The sequence below is a fragment of the Somniosus microcephalus genome, chromosome 1, assembly GCF_052327205.1.
Source record: "Somniosus microcephalus isolate GS21.2 chromosome 1, FLI_Smic_1.0, whole genome shotgun sequence".
NCBI classification, from domain to species: domain Eukaryota; kingdom Metazoa; phylum Chordata; class Chondrichthyes; order Squaliformes; family Somniosidae; genus Somniosus; species Somniosus microcephalus.
Genome location: NC_140987.1, coordinates 287390897 through 287405676, shown reverse-complemented (window position 1 = coordinate 287405676; position 14780 = coordinate 287390897).

Here is a 14780-nt window from a genome sequence, read left to right as displayed (position 1 = left end):
CACCCCTGCCCCTCCCTCCCGGAACCACGATAAAGTTCCCCTTGTCCTCACCTTTCACCCCACCAGCCTCCACATTCAACGGATCATCCTCCGCCATTTCCACCACCTCCAACGTGATCCCACCACCAAACACATCTTCCCCTCACCTCCCCTTTCAGCATTCCAAAGGGACCGCTCCCTCCGCGACACCCTGGTCCACTCCTCAATCACCCCCAACAGCCCTTCTCCTTCACCTGGCACCTTACCATGCAAGCGCAGGAGATGCAACACATGCCCTTTTACCTCCTCCCTTCCCACTGTCCAGGGCCCCAAACACCCCTTCCAGGTGAAACAGCGATTTACGTGTACTTCTTGCAATTTAATATACTGTATTCGCTGCTCACGATGCGGTCTCCTCTAAATTGGGGAGACCAAACGCAGATTGGGTGACAGCTTGGCGGAACACCTCCGTTCAGTCCGTAAGGGTGACCCTGAGCTTCCGGTCGCCTGTCACTTTAATACACCGCTTCACTCCCACTCTGATCTCTCTGTCCTCGGGCTATTGCATTGCTGCAATGAAGCTCAACGTAAGCTCGAGGAACAGCACCTCATCTTTCGATTGGGCACTTTGCAGCCTGCTGGACTCAACATTGAGTTTAACAATTTCAGCTAATTATCCCTGCCCCCATTTTTCATGCAGTATGATTTTTGCCATTTGCCATTCCCATTTGCAACATTTTATCTTTCCTGCCTCTTACAAAAGCACAGGGTGTTCTTTCTATTCCTTCCTCCCCTCCTAACCCCCCGCCCCCTGTCTCTGCACCTGCTTAATATCTGTTACATCTCCAGCTTTTTCCAGTTCTGATGAAGGGTCCCAGACCTGAAACGTTAACTCTGTTTCTCTCCCCACGGATGCTGCCTGGCCTGCTGAGTATTTCCAGCATTTTCTGTTGTATCTCCCTCCACCTTGACATAATGTTCCTTCCAGGTCCTTTGGTTTCGGAATTCGAGTATTTGACCTTTTCCCTTGCACTGACTGCACACTAGGTACAATATTATTCCCAGCTGGCAAACCACAAGGATGTAGGAAGCCAGTCTAATCCACGAAGGGACCTCTATATTTTCAAAAATGTCCCACTAGGGTGGAACCACAATGTTCAGTATCTTGGCCCCTATCTATACCGTCTTCTGCTCCAGAGTGTAGAAATGTTTCTGTGAGACTATTACTGCTTTGAGTATTTTGGTAAGATGTTCTGGGAGAGGGGGAATTTCATAGCCGAAATGCACTACATACTTTTGCAGGTTGGTGAAATATTACTTTACAGTGAGCTGAGCAGTGGAGGGTTCAGGAATGGGGACAATTCGCTCCTGGGCCACTTGAACTTCTGCCTCGGGCTTAAAGCAGAAACTGCTGTCATTTACCGGATGCCAGCTATGCTGTCCATACTGGTAGTGGGGTTCACCTGTGGTGACGCATTATGTCCCACCTCCTATATATGCTACTTGTGGGGGAATATGGTCTTTTGCCATTACCTCCATGGTACAGTTTATTGGATTTGCGCCAACAGTTTTAAACCTACACTGTGGTTTTGAATAGGCGTTCAAGTGCTGGGGACATAGTATTAATGTTCTCCCCGGCTCCGGCACCCCGAGAGGTCAGTACCTGTCATAGCATGCTCCCACTTTATGACATAAGGTTGTAGGAATTTAGCCACACACTAGCGGGGTTGGGGTTATTTGTCTCTGGTCAGTCAAAAGCCTCTGAGCTGCTCCAGGGACCCCCATGCATTTTCAAAGCGCTCCCCTATTCCTGGTTCTGACTGCCGGACTTATTCAGTAGTTACGTGGACAGAAAATGTGACTCGTGGTTTGGGTGCAAAACAGACCAGTATTTATTGAAACAAAAAGAAAGAAACAACTTAAAATAATCAATACAGCACTTATGCCTGGTACAGCACTTTTGCTTAACACAGCACACTCAGTGTCCACTAGAGCGCTCCTTGCTCAGTGCAACACTCCTTTAAATACGGTACTTTAAAAACAGCTACACAGTGTTCATCACAGCACTTCTCTGCTTGGTGCAACACCCTTTTTAATACAGTTTCAATATAGAACTCTTGCTCACTACAGCACCTTTGCTCAGTGGCTTTTACTTAAAAACAGTACTTTAATACAACTACTTAGTGTCTACTGAAGCACCTTTCTGCTTAGCGCAACACTGTTATTCAAATACAGCACCTTTAAAATACAGCTACTTAGTGTTCACTGAAGCACGTCTCTGCTTAGTGCAACACCCTTTTAAATACAGTTTCAATACAGAACTCAGTGTTCACTATAGCACTTCTCTGCTAGTGCAACACTGTCTTACTTAAATAGGGGAGGAGAAACGGACACAACGAGGGAAAATCGACTAAAATCACAGTTCTAACAAAATTCTCACTTAATTCCCACCCCTATACATATTCTAAGTTGCCTTGTAAAGGGGCCAGAAAAATATATGCTCACCAATGAAAATGCCTGCTCCGTGCCCTGCGGACTTTGATCTTCACTACCCCGAAGTAAAATCACCCCAGTATTTTAAAAGTAAAAAGCTGGTGTTCCACTCCTTCAGGCAGGCTCCCACATTGTAGAGGGCATGGAGGCGAGGCCAGAGAGAGAGCTTACTTCCTGAGAAGCTGTCTTATATACCCCATCTGGGGCCGAAATCTTCCCGCCCAGATCCGGATGTATCTGGGCTAAACAAAAGGGGTCCCAACTGTCCCCATTGTCTAGAATGGGTTTGGATGAATTACACATTCGTTTAAACTGCTCCTTTTCTCAGTTTAAATGTGTCTTCAATTGTCTGTGATGGGCTTGAATGAAACTGCCTTGGTGAAAAAAAAGCATGTCTATTTCCTTGATTGCTTTGAGTAAACAGCCTTGAAGGTATTGGAAACAGAAAGTCATTGGCCTAGAAGTTCGGTTGGTTGCGCCAGCGATTAGCGCCTAAAGAGCCCGAGATTTGGGGCGTTACCCAATTTTTGGACGTGCGCAGTGATCCCAGCACATCCTGCCATATTGAGTAGCCTGTTAGCGCCGGCGCTAAGTCTTTGCGCCCACTCGCGGGCGCAGCCAGATCATGATGTCATTTCATTGTGCAACGCCTTTTTGGCGCCCCGTACCGGAAATTCAGTGCCGCCCCCCTCCGTTCCGCCTGGCGCTATTAGTGACAGTCGGATGGAACATTACCAGGTCCTTCTCGGACTCGGAGGGCGCTCTTTAAAAGGGACAGCACTAGTATAAAAGCAGCAGCCATTTGGCCTGGCCATCCTGCTCGCTGCTGGAGAGAGTTGCAGACCTTCAGTTACAAAGAGCTGTTCTTATTGAGCCAGAGGTGCCTTGGGACCTTCAGCCCTGTCCAGAACAGTTGGATCCAGAAAGCTGACTGCATCTTACTCGTCGGCAAGAATAATGGGAGCTGCTTTGGAGGGGAACGTCATCCTGGCTGAACAATTGGCAAGGGCACGGAGATGGAGGGAGAGAGGGCCGGGATTGGCCAGAAGGAGGAGGGCCAATGGACGTCGCCAAAACCGACCATACGCTGCCAGGGTTTTCAGGCAGCAGGTCTCGTACCTTACCATGTCAGAGGAGCAGTGTCTGCGAAGGCTCAGATTTGGTAAGGATGTTGTGACTGAGCTGTGACACCTGCTTGCTGGGGATCTGCAGCCGCGGATACGGTGCAGGACCTCTCTGTCAGTGGCCGTGAAAGTCACTGTTGCGCTCAACTTTTACGCCAGTGGCTAGTTTCAGGCAGCAACTGGGGACATATCAAATATCTCTCAATTTGCGGTGCATTGCTGCATTCGGCAAGTGACAGCTGCCCTCTACAGAAGGAGGCGCGAATTATTCACCTTCCCTGTGACCTTGGAGAAGCAGGGGGAGCATGCGCAGAGCTTCGCAGCTATTGTGGACTTCCCCATGGTGCAGGGGGCCATTGATTGCACACACGTGGCTTTGTGGGCACCATTACAGAATCCGGAGGAGTTCCGTAACCACAAGGGGTTCCACTCCCTTAATGCGCAGCTGATCTGTGATCACTGGCAGATGATCATGGTGGTGAACGCACAATTCCCTGGCAGCAGCCATGACGCGTTCATCCTGCGGCAGACCTCAGTGGCTGACCTTTTTGAGGCCCCGGCTCACCCACAAGGCTGGCTTCTGGGCGACAAGGGCTATTCTCTCTGCCCATGGCTCATGACCCCGCTCCGTTTGCCCAGCACCCTGGCAGAAGAGCATCAAAACAACAGCCATCAGGCCACCAGGAACATTGTGGAGCACACAATTGGTGTGCTGAAGCAGCGTTTCCGTTGTCTAGACCATTCGGGGGGCGCCCTACAGTACTCGCCGGAGCATGTGGTGCGCATCGTTGTTGTCTGCTGCATGCTCCACAACCTGGCCATTCGACGCACCCAGCCAATGCCAGCCGACCCTCAAGGTCCAGCAGAGCAGGCGGACGAGAAGGAGGAGGAGTAGGCGGAGGAGGAGCATGCGGGTGAGGAGGATCAGGAGGAGGAGGAGGAGGAGGAAGATGGGAGGGCTCCAGAAACTGGAAGGGCCATTCGTCAGAGGCTCATAAGGACTCGGTTCTAGACCCCTTGGACGGAATGGTGGCTGTGATTCGAACAGCGCCCTCCGGTTCGCAGTAAGCCTATGAAGGCCTCGATGATTGTAAATAGTGTACAGCTCAATTGTAAGTAAAAAGGTTTCTTTATTTTCAAAAAAGTGCTTCCTTCCAGCATGACAACGTAATGGTAACAGAAATCATAACTAACAAATGAACAGATAACTGTCTGGCAACCCGGCAAAACTAACCAAAACATAACAAACAAACACAGCAGGTGTGGACGGCCTTAAATCCGGAAAAAGACACGTCTTAGCATCTCCCTCTACTGGTGACCCCTTGATGGAGACCGACTCCTCTTACGAGGTCGGCCCCTTCCCTCCCTGCAGCTTCTCCGTAATTGGACCCCAATGGCTGCGTCAAGGCTGGGGGACGCCTGCTGAGTGTCTGGAAGCGCTGAAGCCCCTGAGGGATGGCCTGGACGACCTCTGGGCTTGGAGGGCCCGCAAGCAGGCTGCTCCAACTGGGCATGTCTGCTAGCAGTCTGCCGCGCAGGTGGTGGCAGCTGCACTGCTGACGTGCCAGCGGTGGCATCAGGACTGCTCACATGCAGAGAGAGGACACCTGCACCGTGGTCGCCCGACACACTAGCACTCTGACGGGGCCGCACCGGATCATCCGCCACAATCGACTGCTCCACAGATTCATGGCCTGCTGTGGTGCTGCAAGGGCCTGGGGTGGTCCTGCCTGATGCAGCTAGGGTGGCAGCAGAGAGTGTTCGCGTGGCCTCAATTTGAGTGTGGACGAGGCCAGCAAGTGACTGCGTGGCAGCAGTGAGGACCTGCGTGGCAGGTGGCAGTGCTTCGGAAAAGCCATGGACAGTCCTTTCCACTGCTTCGGACAAGGCCGGAGCAGTCCTTTCCACTGCCTCGGACAAGCCCTGGACAGACCTTTCCATTGCAGGGCTGAAGCCCTGGACAGACCTTTCCATTGCTGCCCCGAAGCCCTGGACAGTCCTTTCCATTGCTGCCCCAAAGTCCAGCACACTATTTGCCAGTGTGTCGATTGATTCAGGCATCCTCCCCACTGCAGCCATAAGCTCAGTGTGCCTGAGCCGGGCCTGGGTGCTCATTTTGGCAAGGCTACGCACCTTCTTTGCACTCTGTGCAGCAGTCATGGTGGCCTGCCTCGCCCTCCGGGGAAATGGCCCCCGAGCGTCCCTACCCCCCCGCGTGTTGCTGCAGGCCGCTGGTTCCTGCAACTGGCTCCTCATCAGAGCCCCCCCCCCCTCAAGGGAACTACTATCCCCAGTCTCCACATGCCGTGGCTCCCCTGAGGCTAGCACGGATGGTCCGGCTTCCTCCTGGTCGTCGCCTCTGGAGGCACTGGCACTGGCAGCTTGAGGGGCCGGCTCCTGAGCTGGTGATGCAGCATCTGAAAGCAGGGAGGTTGAAGAGTGGCTTTAGCAAAAGGACAGTTTGGCAGCAAGGGATGCAACAGTGCGGCAATGCTATGACATGGGTCCACATTGAGAAAGCATGCTGGTGGGGGAAACAACTGGAAGGTGACAGCTGTAATAGTTGAGAACCTTACCATCGCTGTGGACAATGGGGTCAGCAGCTGCAGTGGTGACAGGACCACTCAGACATCCTCCCACAATCTGGTGGACTCTCTCCTCGAGATCCGTCAGAGGCTCCAGTTGAGGACGGCCTCCTCCGGTGCGAAGCTGTTCCTTGCGATTTCTCGCCAGCTTGGCCTGCAGGGCAAAGGACGGGAAGTGATGTTACATGATGCCCTGAGATATGATCTCATGCCCCCCATTGGTGAAACAGCCCTTACATGATGCCCTGGGTTATCATCTCATGCCCCTGTGGAAATATAGAATATCCTGTATAGTTTTGTGTCAGTCTTGCAAAGTATGATGGGATAGATGACATGGGTTAAAAGTTTAAGTATTGAAATAGCTGATGCAAGACTGTTGGAACATGGCCAGAACAGAATGTGCTAGGTACCAAAACCGTTCCCAAGGTGCAGCCTGTAACTGAACAATGTAAGAGGAATAGGAGTAAGTCTGTGGTAACAGATGTCTTTGTGTATATGGCGATAATTAACTTATGAACATACAGGAATGTGACAAGATGTTCTATTCATTGTTCTTGTGCATGAAACAGTTTGATGTATGATAATGATGTGTCAATCAGGAGTTGTTTACTTCACTGTATAAATATAGAGCCCGAATGCGTGCTCGTTGGAGTTGTCGCCTCAGCCATTGTCTGAGACACGCTTCCCTTGTGCAAGTAAAAACATTAAAGTGTTACTTTTCTGACGGAACCCGGTGTCTAGAGTCTTACTCGGAGTCGAGATTTCGACAGTATTCTTTGGAGGTTCCACCGAGATCGCTTGCTGTTGGCTGGTGAGTAATGTAATGATATCAGCAAATAGAGATGGTATTTGCCTGTTCGATTATGATGCCTTACCAGCATGATTGCATGTATTGATTGCTTGTGCCTGACCAGCAGAGGGCATGTGACCAAGACAAGCAAGGCAGTTTAGTTTAGTTTCGGTTTCGTTCTAGATGCATCATAAGCATGATGTCTCCTGCAATGCTGTAAAAAGAGTTGAACAAGCTTTAGATTAAAAGTCATTCTCTTTCATAAATGTCTCATCATTGTACCCACAAATAAATCAATACATGGTGTCAGAAGTGATTGAAAGAGATGAAGAGAAAAAATCTGAAGTTAAATCAGCTCTCCACAGATTAGCAAGCCAAAAGAGAACATCGTTGCTTACCATTGGAGAATAGCTAACGAAGTGAAAAAATGGAAGGTTTACACCCACCGGCGACGCTTCAGTTGACAGGTAATGTGGCTGAAAATTGGAGAAGGTTCAAACAACGTTTGGGGTTGTATTTATCAGCAATCGGAGCTGACGAGAAAAGTAATAAAAAGAAATCGTCACTGTTCTTACATGTCATGGGTGATGAAGCGCTGGAGGTGTATAATAACTTCACATTTGCTGCTGATGGAGACAAAATGAAGCTAGATAAAATAATGGAACATTTGAGGCCTACTGCATACCTAAACGTAATGTGACGTTTGAGAGGCACAGATTTTTCACATGTGTACCGAAAACGGGTGAGACTATTGATCAGTATGTGACTGAACTGAGAAACAGAAGCAAATTGTGTGAATTTGGGGGACTGACAGACTCGCTGATAAAAGACAGACTGGTGTGTGGTATTCCGGATAATGGTCTAAGGGAAAGACTGCTAAGAGAGCAAGATCTAGACCTGGGAAAAGCCATAGCACTGTGTAGGGCGACAGAGACTGTGAAGTTGCAGGCAAAGGAGCTGTTCAGTGACAGTAGCTGCAACGTGGATGCAGTGAGTAAGAACGGACACAAACTGTTTAACAAAAAGGGCGCCAATGTGAAAAAAGAGGCGTGGCCAGCAAACAAAAATGAAAGGGGCAATCGAAAGTCATGTAGTCGATGCGGTACACAGCATCCACCAAGAAAGTGTCCAGCATATGGTAAAACATGCAATAGTTGCAACAAGAACAACCATTATGCCCGTTGCTGTAAGGACCAAATGCAACAAAGCAAGGTCCATGCAGTAGATGAAAGCGACATAGAGGAGTTCAATGTAGATGTTGTGTCTGAAAACAAAAAAGAAGAAAGAGACTGGATGTTGACACTAAAAATGAATGACATACACATTCCATTTAAATTGGATACCGGAGCACAAGCTAACGTGATATCAGAGACTGATTTTAAGAAAATTAGACCCAGACCAAAGATACATGGAATCAAAGTGAAAGTGACAGGATACTCAGGCACTGATATACCAGTGAAAGGAAGATGCATTGTCAAAGTAACACACAAGGACAGAGAGCACACGCTAGCATTAATCGTGGTGCCAAAGGATGTGCAAGCCATACTAGGTTTAAAAGCTTGTGAGAGACTGAATCTGGTAAAGAGAGTCCTCATTGTGGAAAGCGAAGGAGAGACAGTCTATGATGGACTGAATGTTGCGTACACACCGGGTAAGCTGATGTATACAGCCGACACGTTGTCCAGAGCTGTTGACCCAGGAGAGCCCCTAAACACAGTGAAAAGACTGATGTACAAGGCAAAAGACAGTGGAACTGACTTCTACCAAAGCATGCTTGTATACCGCACAACGCCGCTCGAGTGTGGTATGTCACCAGCCCAACTCCTGATGGGACGTCGGCTAAGGTCAAACCTACCCATCCCGGAGAACCTCCTGAAAACAAAAGAGGGGGAGAAAGTGAGGAAGTTCAAAGAACAACAGAAAGAAAAGCAAAAGTACTACTATGACAGAGGAACACAAAACCTACCTGAACTCCACACTGGTGACCAAGTAAGGTTCAAAGACAAAACAAACACATGGACTCAGAAGGGAACTGTCCTGAGTGAAGTTCAACCAAGATCATACACCATTCAGACAGATGAGGGTGCTGTTCTGAGAAGAAATCGTCAAGATCTTCTCATGGGACCAGACACAGCAGGTCAAGAGACTGATACTGTTGAACAACCTGATCACACAGCTGAGAACCAATCATCTGAGGCAACAACTCAGATTCAAGGACAATCAATCAGAAAATCCTCAAGACACGTGAAGCCTCCTGAGAGACTCATTGAGCAAATTTAAGGACTATTGTTATGGAAGGAAGTAATGTTATCTTATTCTTTCTTCAAGTTCGAGTGTATTGACATATTTCATGTGAACACACAAAGCAAGGTTAAAAAACCTTGATCATGATAATGGTAATGTAAGTTCATTAAGTGTTACAGTTAAAATGCAGATTAATACAAAGAAAACATGTTGTTAGTTAAAAGTAAAATACTTTTGTTTTAAGAAAAGGAGATGTAATGATATCAGCAAATAGAGATGGTATTTGCCTGTTCGATTATGATGCTTACCAGCATGATTGCATGTATTGATTGCTTGTGCCTGACCAGCAGAGGGCATGTGACCGAGAAAAGCAAGGCAGTTTAGTTTAGTTTCGGTTTCGTTCTAGATGCATCACAAGCATCGTGTCTCCTGTAAAAGCTGTATAAAAGAGTTGAACAAGCTTTAGATTAAAAGTCATTCTCTTTCATAAATGTCTCGTCATTGAACCCACAAAGAAATCAATACAAGTAAACGAATGGAATCATTGTGCTTGCCTGGGGACGGCTCTCTACTGGCCAGTTAAAGAGTTTCCTCCTTTCGCACGCTCTAAATGTGTTCTGTTTGCCACTACCCACAGCACTGCGATCAGTTAAGACTCATGTTTCAGGGCTTAGTACACATCTCGCGATTGTTTCCTCTTTCAGGATATGGAACAGAGGAACCACGCTTGAGGATCTGAATCCTGAAACACCATCGAGAAAAGGAAAAGTAAAGGTACCTAGATAAGGATAAGAAAGCGCTATAGAAGTAAGACTGCAGCATTTAAAGAGGGGAGAAAGAGAGAGAGTCCCTCAGCAGGGTTAGAATCCCTGAAAAGCCAGGGATAGGAAGTCCCGCGGCGGAACGTATCGTTTAGGAATTGATTGTTGTATTTTTACAAGGCCTTGCATTAGCCCTGCATCTTTTTCCTCCGGTGAGATACCTTCCACGAGGGTTCATGTCCCTCACATTAAAGCATTAGGATTTTACATAAATATAGAGATTAAGGACTTGGTTTGTAGGGGCGTACAACGCAGACCGAGGTATTGTTGAAATAAGTTAATAATTGCTACAACCATTGTTTACTGTCTGTCCAGTCCTGTCAGAATTTTATAAGTTTCAATGAGATCACCTCTCATTCTTCTAATCTCCAGCGAGTACAAGTCCAATCGACCCAATCTCTCCTCAAACGTCATTCCTGCCATCCCAGGTATCAGCCAGGTGAATCTTCGCTGAACTCCTTCCATGGCAAGAACATCCTTCCTCAGATAAGGCGACCAAAACTGCACACAATACTCAAGATGTGGTCTCACCAAGGCCCTGTACAACTGCAGCAAGACATCCTTGTTCCTGTACTCAAACCCTCTCGCTACGAAAGCCAACATACCATTTGCCTTCTTAACAGCCTGCTGCACGTGCATGCTTACCTTCAGCGACTGGTGCACAAGGACACGCAGGTCTCATTGCACTTCCCCTTCTCCCAATCTATTGCCATTTAGATAATAATCTGACATAGAAACATAGAAAAATAGCAGCAGGAGTAGGCCATTCGGCCCTTCGAGCCTGCTCCACCATTCAATATGATCATGGCTGATCCTCTATCTAAATAACATATTCCCGCTCTCTCCCCATACCCATTGATGCCTTTTGTGTCTAGAAATCTATCTAGCTCCTTCTTAAATATATTCAGTGACTTGGCCTCCACAGCCTTCTGTGGTAGAGAGTTCCATAGGTTCCCCACCCTCTGAGTGAAGAAATTTCTCCTCATCTCAGTCCCAAATGTCCTACCCCGTATCCTGAAACTGTGACACCTCGTTCTAGATCCCCCAGTCAGGGGTAACATCCTCGCTGCTTCCAGCCTGTCTAACCCTGTCAGAATTTTATAAGTTTCAATGAGATCCCCTCTCAGTCTTCTAAACTCTAGTGAATACAGGCCTAGTCGACCCAATCTCTCCTCATACAATTGTCCTTCCATCCCAGAAATCTGTCTGGTGAACCTTCGCTGCACGCCCTCTATGGCAAGTATATCCTTTGTTAGGTAAGGAGACCAAAACTGCACACATTACTCCAGGTGTGGTCTCACCAAGGCCCTGTATAACTGTAGTAAGACATCCTTGCATTTGTACTCAAATCCTCTTGCAAAGACCAACATACCATTTGCCTTCCTAACTGTTTGCTGCACCTGCATGTTTGCTTCCAGTGACTAGTGTACAAGGACACCCAGATCCCTTTGTACATCAACATTTCCCAATCTATTACCATTTAAATAATACTCTGCCTTACTGTTTTTCCTACCGAAGTGGATAACTTCACATTTATCCACGTTATACTGCATCTACCATGTATTTGCCCACTCACACAACTTGTCAAAATTGCCTTGAAGCCTCTTTGCATCCTCCTTGCTACTCACAATAATACCTAGTTTCGTGTCATCAGCAAACTTGGAAATATTACATTTGGTTCCCTCATCCAAATCATTGATATATATTGTGTATAGGTGGCTACTATATGGCTCTCTAATTGTAGGCGACTTTTCTCCAATGTCATACATCATCTCTGCTATAACCGGTTCTTTCCTATCACTTTCACCATCAGCATTACAAATGCAAGTCACCCTGAGCCCTCAATGCGCATTGGTCATTTCCAGAACACACTCAACTGTTTGCCATCACTTTTCTTTACTACAGTGACAAAAGGATCACAATGCAAGTACAAGCAGAAAAATAATGACAAAACGCCAACGTGAGTCCCCTTGTGACTATAAGTGTTGAATCCGTGATTCTTAAAGTATGATGTTTTCCAATAACTAGACGGAGGCTGTAAATTAACAATCAACAGGTGTTTACTGGAGGAGGGTAGTCTAAAGACTAACAGTACAGAGGCATGCTCAAGGCTTATATACAGGTGTGGTCACTGCCGGTACTACAGTATACAGGAGCTGTAAAAGTAGTTCTCTCTTAAAGGTACATACACTACAATAATTGCTTTATCTTCCTCTTACACGTGCTTCTATGTGGTACTTCCCCTGTACCTTCAGGAGATGTAGAGACACCTTGCTGACTAGAATGCTGCTCCTGCTTAAATGCTTTTGGTGGGCATCCTCTGGGTTTGGGAGCCTGGGAGGGCTCTGCAACAATCTGCTCTTCCTGCAGCTGTGCAGGGGCTTAAATAACCATCTCAGTTGGCTCTGCAAAGTGGGTCTCTGACCGAGGGCTCCGCAGTGGGATGGTCATGTGAGCGCTTTGAGCGGAGCCCACACTTCCTTGTAGCCTGCCACCAACATTCCTCTCTTGGGTCAGTCGCACCTCAGTGCTGGCAAGTGGCTGCACATCAGGCGGGCCATGAGGACTCGCATCTATACTGGTCGTCCTCATAACAAGGACATCCATGAAGCTCTGATCACTCTGCTCAATAGCTGCCATCGCTCCTCCAGTGATGTCATTCTATTTTGAACACTCACCATGTTTTCGTGACTCTGGCAACTTATTTCCTCTATGGCTGTTGCCACTCTTTCCATGGAGGCTGCCATCCTATCAGTGGTGGTGCGTTCATGCACCATTGCCTCCAGCACGACAGTGCTGATGTTAGAGATGTACTCCTTCATTCTTTCCACACTCACACTTACCCTGTAGGCAAACCCTTCCAGATACTCCTGCACTTGTTCCGGTATTTCCCAATCCGCTCTTTTTCTGGATGGCCCCAGAAGCACAGCATCTGCATGCAGCTCAGCAAAGCTAGGAGATTGCTGTGACCTCCAAAGAGGAGCCTCCACTGCTGATGCTGTCTCCACCATCTGTTGATGATCACTTGTGTGCTGTGATAGACCATTTGGCAACACTACTCTAAGTCGCAAGGGCCCCACTGAGGTGTGCATATCTGCGCTGGTGCTGGGTGCGCTATGTCCTGGTAACGCTGCTCCCTCAGAGGCTTCAGTTTCCTCTGAGGAGTCGTCTGGCTGCTCATCCTGGACAGTGGGGAGTGGGGCGCTCGATGGTCCTGTGGGACAGTAAAGTCATGAGTTGGACATCTGATTTTGATGTAGCAGACACATACGTTTGTGCAGATGATACAAAGCGAATCTCTATGAATATCATATGCCATTGCAGTCAATCACTAAATGTCAATGAGAGGGATGAAACTCTATTCTGTCCCCAGCTTCCTCTAGTGCGCCCATCTCTCCATCGCCCACTTTCACATTCTTGCCACCTCCGACAATTTTGTGTGCAGCCTCCTCAGCACTTGTCTTGGTTGCACGGGCTGCTGTACCTCCTCCAGTCAGTGCTCTCTCCCTCTTAATGTGGGCTATCTTTTCCTGCAAGGAGGGACACAAGTGGAGTTTCAACCACAGTGATGGAGTGAGTGTAAAGAATCCCTCACAGAGAAGCTTTGAGGGAGACGAAGATGGACTAAGGTGCCAAGAGGAAGCTAGCTCCTTGTGCGTTAGTTGTTGTCACTACATGACAGTGAGAGCAAGTCTAAGGGGTGCATAGGCAGGATGGTGAACTGATTCAGTGCAGAGACAGAGATGGATAGGAAAGGGTGCAAGGGAAGTAAGGGTAAGGTGGGATTGGAGGAGCAGGCTCACAATGCAGAGTGCTGGTGATGAGAAGAGAAGTGAAGCAGATTGAATGTAAGTGTGATGAGATACTCACTTTTGATGATCGCAGTAGATCATTCAACCGTTTCCAGCACTGGATCCATGTGTATGAACACACGGAGCTTGCGCTGACCTCCTCAGCAATGTGCGGCCAGGCTGCCTTGGTCTGCCATCCGGAGGGAAGAGAATCTCCCTGCGCCCTCTTACAGCCTGAACAAGAGCATGGGGGGGCTCATCGTTGAAGCGTGGAGCTGCCTTGCCTCTGGAAACACTCATTGTAGTTCTCACAAATTCACACACCATCAGAATCCAGAACACAAAGGCTGAGGCTGAATGGGACTGTAAGATTCTCAAAATTAACAGATACCCCAAAACGTAAGAAAACACTATTAAAAAAGACTTTGGGTATGTTCGGGCTTGTAAAGAAAAAGGCTGTTACAGAATTTGGGATCTACCTCTGGAGTAGACAGTTTGAATATTCGAGATAATCAGACTGTCTGGGGGAACTATAAATGCCACTCAGCCCCTATCAAGAAATTTACATTCCAATAATAGTCCCACAGAAGAACAGCCACACCCAAAATACAGGACTCATCTAAAACCATGCATAAAACAAATCACTTCACCAACCTACAAAGAATCTCAGGCCCCACGGGAAACTCAAAGCTTGAGGACAATTCACTACAATCAAGTAAGGGTTCAACAGCTCAGGAAACCATCCCAAAACCACTTCACACGCTTTTAAACAACTTCAACAGCTCAGGAAACCATCCCAAAACCACTTCACTCACTTTTAAACAACTTCAACAGCTCGGGTAGCCATCCCGAAACCGCTTAAACAAATTACACAACTCAATGTTAATCGAGCCCACCAAAATCTAACAATAAACCTAAACTGATTTGGCGCACAGATTAGCAGGCCTCGATTA